General features: G+C 45.5%; 1 pseudogene; it reads left to right on the plus strand.

The window, feature by feature from the left end:
* Positions 1–16,695, plus strand: part of LOC134369101 (histone-lysine N-methyltransferase PRDM9-like) — a 31,507-nt pseudogene extending 14,812 nt beyond the window's left edge.
* The last annotated feature ends 430 nt before the right edge of the window (positions 16,696–17,125 follow it).

Here is a 17,125-nt window from a genome sequence, read left to right on the forward strand (position 1 = left end):
GGACTTTAGTCCCTCTAGGTCCTTTAGAAAGGTTGATGAGTATGGTCTAGATATGTGGCGTAGACTTTTGATAGACCTGTGCTTAAGCTGGACTAAGCTGAGACCAGAAGTTAGATGCTGTATTGAATAACATGTAAGAACAAACACTAACTCTGAAGTCACACACTTGTTATAATCCACGTAGAATCATTTGGACCTTGGGAAGACATTATAAATTCTCTGAGCTCATTAATGCTAATCTGTAAAATGAAGATAAAGACCAATGGCTCATATATTGTTTAAAAGCACTAAAATAAATATACATTCAAGGTGTCCAATAAATCCATCTGTGATAATAGAGACCACATTTTCTTACTGTATATCCCTGCCCTTGTTCAATGCCTAATATGTAATGCAACTTCAACAAATATTTTATGGATAAATACATGCATGAATTAACGGTTTGTGACTAGAAAGTTTCGGAAGTTAATCCTGATCCTGGGAATCCAGAAACTAAAATTGAATTATGCATCTGTAGTCAGTGTGGGTGTAGAGTCTTAGTCTCTCTGAAATAATAGTTAAGAGGTAGTGAAGGGGTGGCGAGCCAGAGTATGTAGAAGGATAGACAATAATTTGATGGTAGGAGATTTCACATATTCTGACGATACAGGGACAAACACTCCAGACTCCTAACTTCACTCACTTAATCTTCTCCAATGTAGAACTCAAGAGAAAGGAGATTGAAATGAAGATGTGTAGCCTGCGAGAAAGGGTCATGCATACAAAGAGGTCTGTGAACCTCAGGATGATGACTACCTGTGTAAGTGACCCTTTTGGCCCACTCATGGAGAAGGCTATGTCCCGGTACAATAATTTTATCTTGTTGTTTGAACCCAAATCATTCCTTTACTCTGGTGGCTTGGAGTACAGGATTGAGGCTGAATTATGTAAATGCTGGGCTCTTTCTGAAGCTCTTTATATCCAGGAACACGCACTATACTTTTCCTAATCCCTGCTGCTCTTGCCTTCAGATTGTGAGCAATGCCAGGACTACTTCATCGACAGCTGACTGGCTTATAGACACCCTACATTTGAAAAGGACAGTGCAGTGGACAAGGGGCATCCCAACCACTCAGCCCTCACTTTGCCCCCTGGGCTGAGAATTGGGCCGTCGGGCATCCCTGAGGCCGGGCTTGGAGTATGGAATGAGGCATCCGATCTGCTGTTGGGTCAGCACTTTGGCCCCTATGAGGGCCAGATCACAGAAGATGAAGAGGCAGCCAACAGTGGCTACTCCTGGATGGTGAGAAGGGCCTACCTTATCCCCGTCTTCTGGCTTCCTATATCCCTTCTGTGCCTTTGGTGGGACATCACCTTCTACATGCTAGAACATGGATAGTGACAACATGGTTAGATCTGTGTACTTAGTGGTCTTTGCATGAACCTGGAACTCCTATTTAAAGGTCAGTGGGTGAGTGGGAGAAAAGTGGCACAGAGACAGAAAAAGTGCATTCTCCCTATGGTGCCTCAGCTCTGACGGGACAAATCAACTCAGATGTGTAGATGATGCTGAGGAGTACACAGCATGTGTCACCATTGGCGGCTGAATCCATGCAGGCTCAAATGCATGGATGACAGTAGAATAAAATAATTCTGATTATTACCTGCCCATCAAACCCAAAAATGCCTAACTTATTTTTCTGAAACTCAGATCACCAAGGGGAGAAACTGCTATGAGTATGTGGATGGAAAGGACAAATCTCGGGCCAACTGGATGAGGTAAGGCCAATAGGTTTCGGGTTCCAGCAGGGACACTCATCTCTCTCAAGCTCGGCTTCTTTCCTCCTCAGCATGCCTCCCTCGATGGTTTTTACACTCTCTGCTCCCCTTACAATGTTCTTTCTTATTATGAACATCCAGGAAAAAAGAGGTAAAATAAAAACACTACCATTTTTTAATCAAAAAACTAAATCTCTATGATAGACAAAATTGGGGCACCAGGATAAACCCTGAGGAGCCTAGATTCATTGGGGATGCTGGATTCACACTTTAATTTATCTAATCAGCATTTATTAAGCATTTACTGTACTCTAGTTTAGAAAATGGAGTACATCTCATGAATAGATCACACAACCCATGCCCTTGTGAAGGACTATTGCAAGCATAAATGAAACATTTGATTATAGGAGAAGTACACAAGGCCAAGACAATGTAAAACAAGGGACCTTTAATCTGTGAGGACAGGAATTCTTCCCAGCTTCAGTGAAATTAAAACCTGAAGCCTGAGAAGTGAGCTGCAGGGTGGTCATGGACCTCTGTGCTGCATGGACCAGCCCCTTTCCATGAAGGTTCTTGTTTTATTAGAGGATAAGAATAGGGATATGCTGTTATTATTGTGTATTATCATGCAAGGCCAAAGGAACATCTAAGTTTCTATGGGAACCCAGGGAGGCAGGTGAATGGCACCTGGGTAAACTATGGGAGATTAGAAAAAGGTCTTTCAAAAGAAGATAGACTTGGGGTGATTATAGAATGATGTGAGCTAATCTAGAAGCAGAGTACATGATTGATTAAACACCAAATTCTGTGGTATAAGTAGAAATCGATTGAGAGTTTAGAGAAGTGAGAAGTCAGTGTTTTATGGCCAATCATGGTGGAGGTAAGTCTGTAATTGGGCTTTGAAGAATGGTTAAGTAGGCAAGGGGGGAAAAGCATTCCAGGCAGGATGAGCACCATAAGCAGGACTTGGAGAAAGAGGCTTAGGTATGAACAGCAGGTTCCTGGAGGAGGGTAACGGCATGGCCAGTCACAGCATGGGGGCCTTGACCATCTGGTGACAAGCCCAACATGGCCCTGGCAGGTAGTGGAGACTCACTGCCTGTTATTTTCTGTCCCTTTGTCTGCCTCAACCCCAGGTATGTGAACTGTGCCCGGGATGATGAGGAGCAGAACCTGGTGGCCTTTCAATACCATGGGCAGATCTTCTATCGAACTTGCCAGGTCATCAGGCCGGGCTGTGAACTGCTGGTCTGGTACGGGGATGAATATGGCCAGGAGCTGGGTATCAAGTGGGACAGCAAGTGGAAGAAAGAGCTCACGGCAGGGAGAGGTAGGCACCACATTATTCTTTAAAAAGGACAGAAAAGAAAGAATTCTCCTTGGGAATTTTCATGGTACAACTGTTAAGTAGAGTAAAATGCAGTCTGTAGTCAGAAAAATTTCAAATCAGGTGTTTCTGAAATTAAGGCTTTGTTTTATATGCATTTGACTTTTAGGGACAATTTATATTTTAAAATTTTTGTTCTCATTTTATTTTTTTAACTACTTTATATGCAAAATATATAACAACATATAGTCCTGACAGGCTTAGAGACAAAGAACAAGTTCTCAAGCACCTACCGGCTGTTTCAACAAGGCAGTTTCATCTGGCTCTTTTAATTATTTCTTAATTTCTTCCGTATTTCTAAATAACATACATATGTTGTTTTTCATTCATTCATTATTTCAATTAGTTGTCATGTGAATTCTTACTCTGTGCCAGACAATGTTCGAGGAATAGGAAATATGGATAGAACAAGATGATCAGAATAAGTGCTATTGAGCAGCTGACATGTGAGTTAGGGAAACACGCAGACACACACAGGCATGTGCATAAAATGAGATAGTCATTCATGCTTTCAAGAAAACTAAGCCAGAAAAGTGCCTAGAGATCATCATGAGGGGAGGGAGGGTATGGCAGGGAACATGAGGGAAGGTTCCTCTCAGGACATAACATTTGAGAGGTTCAGAGTTGTGCTCAAATGTCTCCAGGCAGAAGGAGCAGCTCGTGCAACAGCTCTGAGGCAGGAGAGAGTGAGGGTGTTTGAGGAATGGCTGAGACCACCCAAGTGAAGGAAGCAGAGAAGAGAGCAGAGGTCAGAGAGATACACAGAAGCCTGGACATATAGTGCCCATGATTCCTGCCAAGACACTGGGGATTTTCCTGAGATGGAAACAATTGTGGAATTTGAGTTAATTTTCAGAAAATAATCTGCAGTGTGTAATCCCCTCAGACGCCACATCAGTCTCCAGGTAAGAGAGGATGGTGGGTTGGATAAAGATGGGAGTCAGGAGGAAAGAAGTCTGATTAGGGATACAATTAAAACAGAACTTCCTATTAAATTTGAAATGTGTTAAGACTGAATGAAATACCTCAAGTAGGAATACTTGATGTGTCACCCAAGGAAGAACATATTTTTATTTTATGATTTGTGGACACTGAGATGGAAGCAATCCATAATCTAGTTTAGGCAGCAGGAACCAGAGTCCTTTACTCAAGGGGGCCTGGACCACTCTGAATCCCACTTCCTGATGGAGAACCCGGTACACAAGAGTCCTCAATTAAATGTCTTTGACTGGGGAGACTCAAACTCAGGTGTACTTACACATGCTCTTTAACTCTACACTGCCTTCTACATTTGTGCATCTCCAAACGAAGTGGTTCCTGACTTACTAGATCCTTTTCCCCTCATAACAAAAGTCACTAAGGATGAGTCCATCCATAATAGCCCCTTTTCGTGTTGCTATAACACAATACCTGAGACTGGATAATTTATAAAGAACAGAGGTTTATTTAGCTTATGATTCTGGGATAGCTGCACCTGGCATGAGCCTCAGGCTGCTTCTACTCATGGTGGAAAGTGGTAGGCAGCTGGCGGGTACAAGCAGCAAGAGGAAGCAAGAGAAAGAGATGGGGGAGGTGCTAGGGTCTTTTAAACAACCAGCCCTCATGGGAACTAATAGAGTGAGAACTCACTCACTACTGCCACCTTCCGGGGAGAACAGTAATTCATTCATGAGGGATCTGCCCCCATGATTCAAACAGCTCCCAACACTGCCATATTGGGGATCAGATTTTCACATGAGTTTTGGGGGGACAACACATCCAAACTCTATCACCATCTATGTAATCCAGAGTTATTATTTCTCAGTAGAATAAAATAGCTGCAGATGCTCTATCAGGAAAAGTACCCAGAGATTAGGGAGAGAAGAGGATATGATATGACCTAGAAGATAATTGTAGTGTGTGGGGGGGGGGAAGTCACTGCAGTTCCTTCTGTATAAATACTGAAGCTGCCTCTGATGCTATTGAAGGTCCCTGGTTTGGCTGATCCATAGACAAGGCCCTTGATGTGGGCTTTCTAGATTTCTGAGGAAGATGTAATAAACAAAAACAGAATGAAAAATAGACTGTAAAGGAATGCTCGGTGGGAGACAGCTTGTATTAACACATGAGGAATGATTAGTGGAGCAGGCCTTACCATACAACAAAGCAGATGGCCCAGTTGTCTACACCTCCCCTGACCAAAACCTTCTTCTTTCAGTGGAACCAAAGCCAGAGATCCACCCTTGTTCTTCATGCCCTCTGGCCTTCTCCAGTCAGAAATTCCTCAGGCAACATGTGGAACACAATCACTCCTCTCCAACCTTCCCAGAGACATCTGCAAGAGAACATCTCCAGCCAGGAGATCTCTGTGCAGTGGGTCAGAATCAGGAGCAGCAACATCCTGATCCACACAGCTGGAATGATGAGGCCGAAGGTCAAGAGGCCAAAGAAAGGTCCAACCCTTATATAAGAGGACAAGGCACAGGAGGATTTCAAGCACATTTTCCAGCCCGCCCAAAGGCCAAATGGGGAGTTCTAGGGAGAGTGAGATGGAAGAAGAGTCCAGAACAGGCCAGAAGGTGAATCCAGAGAACACAGGCAAGTTATCTGTGGGGGTAAGAATCTCAAGAATTGCAAAAGTCAAGTGTGGAGAGTGTGGGAGAGGCTTCAGTAACAAGTCAGGCCTCATCTGACACCAGAGGACACACACAGGGGAGAAGCCCTATGTTTGCCGGGAGTGTGGGAGAGGCTTTGGCTGTAAGTCACACCTCATGCGACACCAGAGGACACACACAGGGGAGAAGCCCTATGTTTGCAGGAAGGGCAAGTGAGTCAGCAGTAAAACCACATCTCAACAGAGAGTTTGTGGCCACCACACACCTCCACAACCCAGCACTGAGGGAACTTCAGAGAACTTCTCTTGACCTCTCATATTCCCCAGGAGTGTAGAGACAGATGTGACCGATCAAACACACCCTCCATTTTCATGACCAGAGATGAGGCAGAAAATGTGGGAGGCAGGGGTTCCTTAAGGGTTCATGGTCTGTGGACGGGTGCGGATCCCCTCCATGTCCCACTTGGCTCCCCTCCATGTCCTTCTGGCCTCCTGTTCCAATAAACATCATCCCCAGACAAAGCTACAGTGCAGGCTGTGTACCTTGTTCTCAGTCCCAAAGGTGGGAGAGTCCAGGAGGCCACGGAGAACTTGGACTCTCAGCTGGGTCTCATGGGAACCAAGCCCTGCTTAAATCACCTCCTGGGCCCAGGGAGAGAACCAGGGGAGGACATGGAGACTGAGATGGGCCAGGAGGGGCCCACCTCCACCAGCACCCCCTTGGCCTTTCCTGTTTCCTCTGATCTCTGTAGCCTTAGAGGCAGAAGCCAGGCAGGGACGTGAGTGGGAACTCAAGAGACAAGGAAAAGGAGTCAGGAAACCAGTTCGCCGAGCCCCCAACCCCTTCTCTATGGGTCCAGTCTTAGGCTGGGTATCAGGCATCATAGCAGAGGGGGCAATTGCAGCCCCAGGATCTGGGGCATGTTTACAGAGCAGGGCTTTGGTGGTGGGGTGGGCCCAAACCCTGTAATCACAGAGCCCTCCCCAGCTGTGGGCTCTTGGTCCCTGATCCTCCAGCTCCTGGAAACAGCATGAGGGTCGTGGGAGGAGACCACTGCGGTCTTGGTCTGAGGCTGCCCGACATATAATTTGCATATGCTCCTAGGTAGGTCATCTCCCCCAGACCCAAACGTTCCACCTGTAAAATGAAGTCTCTGGAATTGGGGAGAGGGAGGTGGGGCCTGGAGAAGGGAAGGAGTCATGGGACAAATCTGCCTGGGCAGGTACCCAGGAGGAGAATGCTCTAGGAGGTGGTAGATGGATGGAGTCATGGGAGTAACCTTTTGGGGACTCCACTGTGACCTGTCTGAAGCTGGGGAGCTTGGGATGGGGTATAAAAGGCTGGTGTCCAGGGCCAGGGTTCCACAGAGGAGCAGGGGGGAGAAGGGGATGGTGCCCCCTCCACTGCTCCTCCTTCTGCCCCTGGTCCCTTCTGGGAGTGAATCCTCACACAGAGAAGAAAACCATGTCTCTGCACAGACTGAGTGTGTCTTCAGTGAGAGGCCGGTGGGCACTGGGGAGAAAGCTACTGATCCTGTGCCGGGTGGGCTCTGAGCATTGGGGGCACTGCCCAACATGGAGGCCCCATAGGTCTCAAGGCCCTGTCCAGGCACAGCTCCAGGGAGCTAGGTGGACAGCCCACAGGTTCAGACTTGAAGACCTCTTTCCCTCAGGGCTGTGACTGGCATACAGCATTCGACGTGGGAGCCAATTTCTGATCAGATTCTGCTGTTGAGAGAGAGAGAGGTGGTGAGTTCACAGAAAAACAACAGGCTGACCTGGAGTTGGCAAGTGCATCACAAGCAATGAAGTTGTGATGAAACCCAGAGTCTCGAAAACAGCATTTAAGTCCTCTAAGAAAAGTGCTAAAAGTAATCCCTGCAGATGTGTCGTGGCTGTCCTGATGTGCTCAGAATGCTGAGGAAGGAAATCAAAGGTTGACGAAACATCCACCTGCCTGTTGAGGGTTACAGGATTGAAACAACGTGCTGGAGACTGACTGCACTGGACATATTACAAGGTAATATGGGGAATTTTAAACAAGTGCTGGAGCAAATTGGGATCCTAGAAAAATGCAACTGAGTACAGGAAACACTGTCCTCAGCCCTTTCAAGTTAAGGAAGGGTTTGAGGTTACCTGAGAACCAACCCTGACCACAACCATGATATCCAGCCCTAAACCTCGAGGCATAATCCTAACATTAACCCGTGCAATACTGGCGTCTCTGTCCCTACAGTTCCCATCAACAGAACGAACCCACCCCCATGGGTTCACAGAGCCCTGGGGTGTTGGGGTGGGGATGGGGGGCCACACAGCTCTGGACCTGGAACCATTTCTCAAAACTTCTGTCTGCATCTTGCTTTCCAACAGGGAATTAAACCCTGTCTACATTGCTTGTTTCCTTTCAGTAGATGAGAGTGGAAGCCAGACTGAGAAGGGGCCTCCACCTGGATCACAGGTAGCCCTGAACCCTATGACGACCACATAAGAATTTCAAATCAACTAGCCAGAATGAAAAAGAAGCATCCCGAGAGTGTCTGCAGTGCAGCCAGGGATGGCAGTCACTGGACCATGCCAGGTGTTGGGATTGAGGTGTCTGGGCACCCAGATTGCCCTGGGTGGGTCTTGTCACCACAATCTACCCATTGTCCAGTCTGACCCTCAGCAATGTACCCGTGGTGCCTGGAGATGGGCAGGAATGGTCAGCACATCTCAGAAGTCACCCAAGTGTCCCCCAGCTGATGACCTGCAGAGAGCTGACACTGAGGACATCGGCCTGACATTGTCCTAAACACCATGTGTGTCTACCCAATTAAGGTCAGAAGCAGCCAGTGACTGCTGCTTCTTGTAGCCAGTGACATCGATAATATTGTGATAGATGGAAAAGAACATGAGAGAAGAGAGTTCGATTGAGTGTATAATGAGAGATATACAGTGAGAGATGTAAAGTGAGATATGCTGAGATATTTATATAGTGAGATATATAGTGAGATATTTTTATAGTGAGATGTTTATATAGTGAGATATGCGTATAATGAGAGGATTATACAGTGAGAGATACATAATGAAATAAATAAATAGTAAGGTTTTTATATAATGAGAGATACACAGTGAGAGATATATAGTGAGATATTTATACGGTGAGAGAGATATATAGAGGTGTATATGTATTTGTACATAAGCACACTTACATAAAAGTCTCCATTTCTTGGCAAATTATCCAAGAACTCAGCCAGTCTGTGGCAAAATTTAGTCACAGACACTGGTGTATTAGCCCATTTTTGTGTTGCTGTAACAGAATACCTGAGACTGGGTAATTTATAATGGAAAGAGTTTTATTTGGCTTAGGATTCTGGGACAGCTGCATCTGGCGCAGGTCTCCGGCTGCTTCTACTCATGGAGGAAAAGCAGCAGCAGCTGGCGGGTACCAGCAGATCACATGGTGGGAGGAAGCAAGACAGAGAGAGAGAGAGAGAGTCAGGCTCTCCTCTTCTTTTAAAGCCCTCAGAAACACGCCCCTGAGCACCATTTTTAATCCATTTACTACTGCATGGTCCTACAATCCAGTCACCTCTTTAAGGCTCCACCTTTCAATTACCATAATAGGATTTCCCATCCTCTTAACAGTCAGAGTGGGGGCTAAGTTTATTTATTTATTTATTTATTTTGTTAATTTTATTTTGTCAATATACAATGTTGTTGATTATTGTGGCCCATTACTGAAAACTCCCTCCCTCCTCTCTCTCCCCTCTCCCTCCCAACAATGTCCTTTCTGTTTGCTCATCGTATCAACTTCAAGGAATTATAGCTATTATATCTCCCCCCCACACACCGTTTTTTTTTTTTTTTTGCGTGTGTGTGTGTGAATTTATTTATCTATTTTTAGCTCCCACCAATAAGTGAGAACATGTGGTATTTCTCTTTCTGTGCCTGACTTGTTTCACTTAATATAATTCTCTCAAGGTCCATCCATGTTGTTGCAAATGGCACTATTTCATTCCTTTTTATAGCAGAGTAGTATTCCATTGTGTAGATATACTGCATTTTCCGTATCCACTCATCCGATGATGGACATTTGGGCTGGTTCCAACTCTTGGCTATTGTAAAGAGTGCTGCGATGAACATTGGGGAACAGGTATACCTTCGACTTGATGATTTCCATCCCTCTGGGTATATTCCCAGCAGTGGGATAGCTGGGTCATATGGAAGATCTATCTGGAATCGTTTGAGGAACCTCCATACCATTTTCCATAGAGGCTGCACCATTTTGCAGTCCCACCAAAAATGTATGAGAGTTCCTTTTTCTCCGCAACCTCGCCAGCATTTATTGTTCAGAGTCTTTTGGATTTTAGCCATCCTAACTGGGGTGAGATGGTATCTCAGTGTAGTTTTGATTTGCATTTCCCGGATGCTGAGTGATGTTGAGCATTTTTTTATATGTCTGTTGGCCATTTGTATATCTTCCTTAGAGAAATTCCTACTTAGCTCTTTTGCCCATTTTTTAATTGGGTTGCTTGTTTTTTTCTTGTAAAGTTGTTTGAGTTCCTTGTATATTCTGGATATTAATCCTTTGTCAGATGTATATTTTGCAAATATTTTCTCCCACTCTGTTGGTTGTCTTTTAACTCTGTTAATTGTTTCGTTTGCTGTGCAGAAGCTCTTTAGTTTGATATAATCCCATTTGTTTATTTTTCCTTTGGTTGCCCGTGCTTTGGGGGTCGTATTCATGAAGTCTGTGTCCAGTCCTATTTCCTGAAGTGTCTCTCCTATGTTTTCTTTAAGAAGTTTTATTGTTTCAGGGTGTGTATTTAATTCTTTAATGAATTTTGAGTTGACTTTAGTGTATGGTGAAAGCTGTGGGTCTAGTTTCATTCTCCTGCATATTGATATCGAGTTCTCCCAGCACCATTTGCTAAAGAGGCAGTCTCTTCCCCAGAGTATAGGCTCGGTGCCTGTGTCAAAGATCAGATAGCTGTAGGTGTGTGGGTTGATTTCTGGATTCTCAATTCTAATCCATTGATCAGTGTGTCTGTTTTTATGCCAGTGCCATACTGTTTTGGTTATTATAGCTTTGTAGTATAGTTTAAAGTCAGGTGGTGTTATGCCTCCAGCTTTATTTTTTTTTGCTCAGCTTTGCTTTGGCTATGCGTGGTCTTTTGTTATTCCACGTAAATTTCTGGATAGTTCTTTCCATTTCTGAGAAAAATGTCATTGGACTTTTGATGGGGACTGCATTAAATTTGTATATCATTTTGGGTAGTATGGACATTTTCACTATGTTGATTCTTCCAATCCAAGAGCATGGGATATCTTTCCATCTTCTTGTATCCTCTCTAATTTCTCTCAGCAGTGGTTTGTAGTTCTCATTATAGAGATTTTTCACATCCTTGGTTAACTCAATTCCTAAGTATTTTATTTTTTTTGGTGGCTGTTGTAAATGGGCAGGCTTTCTTGATTTCTCTTTCTGCATGTTCACTATTGGAGAATAGAAATGCTCCTAATTTTTGTGTGTTGATTTTGTATCCTGCTACTGTGCTGAAGTAATTTATCACCTCCAAGAGTTTTTTTTTTTTTTTTTTTTTTTTTTTTTTTTTTTTTTTTATTGTAGTGGCTTTAGGCTGTTCGATATATAGGGTCATGTCATCTGCAAACAGGGACAGTTTGACTTCACCTTTTCCAATCTGGATGCCCTTTATTTCCTTCTCTTCTCTGATTGCTCTGGCTAGTACTTCCAACACTATGTTGAATAGGAGTGGTGAGAGTGGGCATCCTTGTCTAGTTCCTGTTCTTAAAGGAACAGCTTTCAGCTTTTCCCTATTCAGGATGATATTGGCAGTGGGTTTATTATATATGGCTTTAATTATTTTGAGATGCTTTCCCTCTATACCTAACTTATAGAGGGTCTTTGTCATGAATGAGTGTTGAATTTTATCAAATGTTTTTTCAGCATCTACAGAGATGATCATATGGTCCTTGTGTTTGATTTTATTAATATGGTGTATCACATTTATTGATTTGCATAAGTTGAACAAACCTTACATCCCTGGATGAATCCCACTTGATTGTAGTTAATAATTTTACATATGTGTTGCTGTATTCTGTTTGCTAGTATTTTAGTGAGGATTTTTGCATCAATATTCATCAAGGATATCGGCCTGTTGTTTTCTTTTCTGGTTATGTCTTTACCTGGTTTTGGTATCAGGATGATGTTTGCTTCATAGAAAGAGTTAGGGAGACTTGCGTCTGTTTCAATCTTTTGGAATAGTCTGTAAAGAATTGGTGTCAATTCCTCTTTGAATGTTTGGTAAAATTCTGCTGTGAATCCATCTGGTCCTGGGCTTTTCTTTGTTGGGAGCTTTCTGCTAACAGCTTCAATCTCCTTTATTGTTATTGGTCTGTTCAGATTTTCTGTATCTTCATGGCTCAGTTTTGGGAGCTGGTGTGTGTTCAGAAATTTATCCATTTCCTCCAGATTTTCAAACTTGTTGGTGTATAGTTGTTTATAGTAGTCTTGAATGATTCCTTGTATTTCAGATGAATCAGTTGTAATATCACCTTTTTCATTTCTAATTTTTGTTATCTGAATCTTCTCTCTTCCTTTTTTTTTTTTTTTTTTTTTTTTAGCCATGCTAATGGTTTGTCAATTTTATTTATCTTTTCAAAAAACCAACTTTTTGATTCATTGATCTGTTGTATTGTTTTTTGGGTTTCAATTTCATTAAGTTCTGCTCTGATCTTAATGATTTCTTTCCGTCTGCGAACTTTAGGTTTGGATTGTTCTTGTTTTTCTAGATCTTTAAGGTGAAGTGTAAGGTTGTTCACTTGCCATCTTTCCATTCTTCTGAGGTGAGCATTTAATGCAATAAGTTTCCCCCTTAATACCGCTTTTGCCGTATCCCACAGGTTTTGGGATAATAATAATGATGTATCATTATTTTCATTAGTTTCAATAAATGTTTTGATTTCCTGCTTGATTTCTTCTTGGACCCATATGTCATTAAGTAGAATACGGTTTAATTTCCATGTGTTTGTGTAGTTTCCAGAATTTCGTTTGTTATTGATTTCTAGTTTTAATCCATTATGGTCTGAGAAAATACATGGGATAATTCCAATTTTTTTGAATTTGTTGAGACTTGATTTATGACCCAATATGTGATCTATCCTGGAGAATGATCCATGTGCTGATGAGAAGAATGAATATTCTGAGGTTGTTGGGTGGAATGTTCTGTAGATATCTGCCAAGCCCAACTGGTCTAGAGTATTTTTTAGATCTTGTGCTTCTCTGCTGATTCTTTGCCTAGATGATCTGTCCTATATTGACAGTGGGGTGTTCAGGTCCCCTGCTATTATGGTAGTAGTGTCTATTTCCTTCTTTAAGTCTAATAGAGTTTGTTTTATAAATCTGGCTGCTCCAACATTGGGTCCATACATATTTATGATTGTTATGTCTTCTTGATGGATCAGTCCTTTTATCATTATATAGTTCCCTCGTCGTCTCTTTTTATGGTTTTTAGTTTAAAGTCTACTTTGTCAGATATAAGAATAGCTACTCCAGCTCGTTTTTTCTTTTCTGTTTGCATGGTAAATCTTTTCCCATCCTTTCACTCTTAGTCTATGTGAGTCTTTATAGGTGAGGTGGGTGTCTTGAAGGCAGCGTATAGTTGGGTCCTCCTTTTTAATCCAGTCAGCAAGTCTGTGTCTTTTGATTGGGGAATTTAATCCTTTTACATTATGAGTTGTTATTGAATAGTGTTGGTTTATTCCTAGCATTTTGTTGATTGTTGTTTGGTTGGCTTCAGTGTCTTTTGTTCCTTGCTTTCTGATTTACTGTTTGTTTTCTGTGTTTCTTGGTTCCTTAGGTTGTAGATAGCCTTTTTGTTTGTTTGTTTTCTCTTCATGAATGCCATTTGTATTATACTAGTGGCTTTAGATTTTTCTTGGGTTTTTATGGCAGTGGTAGTTATTTTTCAGGAACCAAACCCAGTACTCCCTTGAGGATTTCTTGTAAGGGTGGTCGTGTGGTGGTGAACTCCCACAGTTTATGTTTATCTGAGAAATATATTATTTGCCCTTTATTTCGGAAGGATAGCCTTGCAGGGTAGAGTATTCTTGGCTGGCAATCTCTCTTTTAGTGTTTTGAATATATCATCCCTTTCCTTTCTGGCTTTTAGGGTTTGTGATGAAAAGTCTGATGTTAGTCTAATTGGGGCTCCCTTATAGATGATTTGATGCTTCTCTCTTGCAGCTTTTAAGATTCTCTCTATGTCTTTGAGTTTTGCCAATTTGACTATAACGTGTCTTGGAGAAGGCCTTTTTGAGTTGAATACATTTGGAGATCGTTGAGCTTCCTGGATCTGAAGATCTGTGATTTTTCCTATACCTGGGAAGTTTTCTGCCACTATTTTGTTGAATATGTTTTCAATGCAATTTCCTTTTTCCTCCCCTTCTGGAATACCCATGAGTCGGATATTTGAGCGCTTAAGGTTATCTGATATCTCTCTCAGATTTTCTTCAATGCCTTTGATTCTTTTTTCTTTCTTTCTTTCTTTTTTTTCTTTTTTTTTTTTTTTTGTCTGCTTGTGTTATTTCAAACAGCCCATCTTCAAGTTCAGAGGTTCTCTCTTCAAGTTCCACAAGCCTGTTGGTTAAGCTCTCCGTTGTGTTTTTTATTTCCCTGAATAACTTCTTCAGTTCGGCAAGTTCTGCTACATTTTTTTTCAGGGCATTGATTTCCTTGTACATTTCCTCTTTCAGGTCCTGTATACTTTTCCTCATTTCATCATGATGTCTACCTGAGTTTTCTTGTATCTCATTCAGTTTCCTCAGAATTATCACTTGAAATTCCTTGTCAGTCACTTCAAGGGCTTCTTGTTCTATAGGATCTAGAGCTTGAGATTTATTATCTTTTGGTGGTGTACTTTCTTGATTTTTTGTATTTCTATCTTTTCTTTGTTGTTTATTCATTGTGGCAGGGGGTTTCACAGTCCACAGGTTTGGCACTATTGACTGACTAAGATGTTGCTGTGGTTGCCAATTTGGTATCGCTACCTCAGTGACTCCCTGTTCCTGTGTGCTCTGTTCCGGGCTGCTGGGATGCACCGAGGCACCGCAGAGCGTGTGGTCTCTGCAGAGCTTCCCCTTCCCCTGCAGGATGTCTCCCTGCCCTGTGTGCGCTAGGCGGGGCTTGGGATGGAGCCGGGTGGCGGTGGTGAAGCCTACCTGCTGCTGGATTGTGCAGCAGCAGCGTGGACCCTGTGGAGTTCCCGCCTCCCCTGCCAGACGTCTCCCCGCTTTGTATGCACTGGGCTGAGCTGGGAATGAAGCTGGGTGGCAGCTGTGAAGCCTACCAGTTGGATCACGCAGTGGCGGCCCTGCAGGGCATGTGGTCTCCATGGAAATTCTGCCTCTCCCACTGGACGTCTCCCTTTCTCGGCCGCCAGTTGAATTGCTTCCAGCTCCAGGGACGGGCAGGTGGAGGCGGGGGGTGGGGGTCAGAAGCTGTGGTCACCGCTGCAGCCTGGGGTGACACACGCTGTTCAGGCCTCCATGTTTCCACTTCTGCGGCTGCGGCTGAGACGCGGGCTGCGGCGAACCGGGGGGTCCCTTGCTTGCGTTGGGGGAAGATTCCCGGTCCTCGGCAGGGTAAAGACACCCTTTCGAAGCCGTTCCTTTGCGCTGACTCTGCTACAGCTGCATCCGGCGCGGGCCTCAGGCTGCTTCTACTGGTGGCGGAAAAGCGGCAGGCACCTCTCCTCTTCCGCCATCTTGACCTCCCTAAGTCTCTAATTCATAAAACTTGGGGGACACAATTCAAGCTGCAATGAGTTGGCGGGGGGCATGATTCGATCCACTACACCTGGCGTCGTGGCTCAAGCTCTGCTGAGGTAGCCCCTGTCCGGTGATGGCAGATCCCCTGGACTGCTGACGCCCTGCACGCTCGGCTTCCCACCTGCTGAGAGGCTCCGTCTGGCTCGCGGAGAGGGTGAAGGATGCAGTCAGAAGGTGGACACTCGGGAACCAGCTAAAGTAGGGGCAAACCTCCCGTCTGCCAGCTGCCCACTTCCTACACCTGCACCCCAGCTGTCACTCTGCTGCACCAACACCTGCCCCTCAGCTGTCGCTCTGCAGGACCTACACCTGCACCCCACCCTCAGGCTGCCATCTGAGCCGAATGCTGGCGGATGGAACCAAGCGGAGCCGGACGGTGGCGAGTGAAGTCGAGCGGTGGCGGGTGGAGCCAAGCGGTGGCGGATGGGACCGAGTGGAGCCGAGCGGTGACGGGTGTGGCGAGTGGGCGGGGGTGGCGCCGGCAGAGAGCCTGGCGTTGGACGGGGGTAGCCGCGCGGCTGCTGGGCCCCGGGGAGCAGGTGGCCCGGGGCGCGCGGCGGTGCCCGGGCGCTGGGAGGCTCACGGCGGCCGTCGCGCAGTCTCTGGCAGAGCATGGCCCTGGGCGGCACCCCGGTTGCCCCTGTCGCTCCTTGGCTCCCTCCCCGTCCTGACTCCCGCCCCCGACCGCGCCTGGCACACGTCCCCGGGGCTCACTATGCGGTGCGGCTGCGGCCCGGGGTCACGGGCTCCCGGGCTCCAGGCTTCGCCACCCCACAGCTGTGTGGACCCGGCCCGCAGGGTCCAGAGACGGGCCGCACGCACCGCGACCCGGGGTCCGCCGCTCCGCCCGCGGGTCAAGAGGGCTCTCGCGGACACCTGCTCTCTGCCGTTTGGCCACCCGAGTATGGATGGACACGACGCCCTCACAGCCGCGCTCCTTCTGGGACCATTAGTCCTACTCGCTGCTGCAGCCCGAGGGTCCCCTGGCCCTGGACAGCCCCGGGATGATCCCTCGCCAGGACGCCTTTCTGCTGCCTGCGCCATCCTGGGCTGGGGACTGACCTCCCTGGCCATGCCACTGACGCCTGCGAGCGCCCAGCCACGGCGCCACGCAAGCTGCATGGCTTAAGGTTGGGGCCCAACCCAAGTGGGCCCCATCTAAGCCCATCTCTCAGTGCACCCGTCAGTATCTCTCTCTAAGGAATAATCTTCATTGTGGTGAAACATTCGTAACATAGAACTGACCATCTTGACCATCTAAGTGTCCAGGTCAGGGGTATTGAGCACGTTCACACTGCTGTGCAAACATCACCACTGTCCCTCTCCAGAACTCTCTCATCTCCCAGACTGAGACTCTGCACCCACTAAACACCAACTCCCGCAGTGCTGGGCTGGCGGCAGCCAGTGGACATCTGCCACTTGGGAATCTGACCACCCTGGATCCCAGTCTCTCCGCAGCTGGACTTGTGGTGAGGCTGTCGCACAGAAAAGGAACCAGAACGTCCAACTGAGAATTGTAAAAGGGGGTCTTTACCGGCAACTGTCTCTCCAGATATTCT

This window comes from Cynocephalus volans, unplaced genomic scaffold (genome assembly GCF_027409185.1).
Source record: "Cynocephalus volans isolate mCynVol1 unplaced genomic scaffold, mCynVol1.pri scaffold_35, whole genome shotgun sequence".
NCBI lineage: Eukaryota > Metazoa > Chordata > Mammalia > Dermoptera > Cynocephalidae > Cynocephalus > Cynocephalus volans.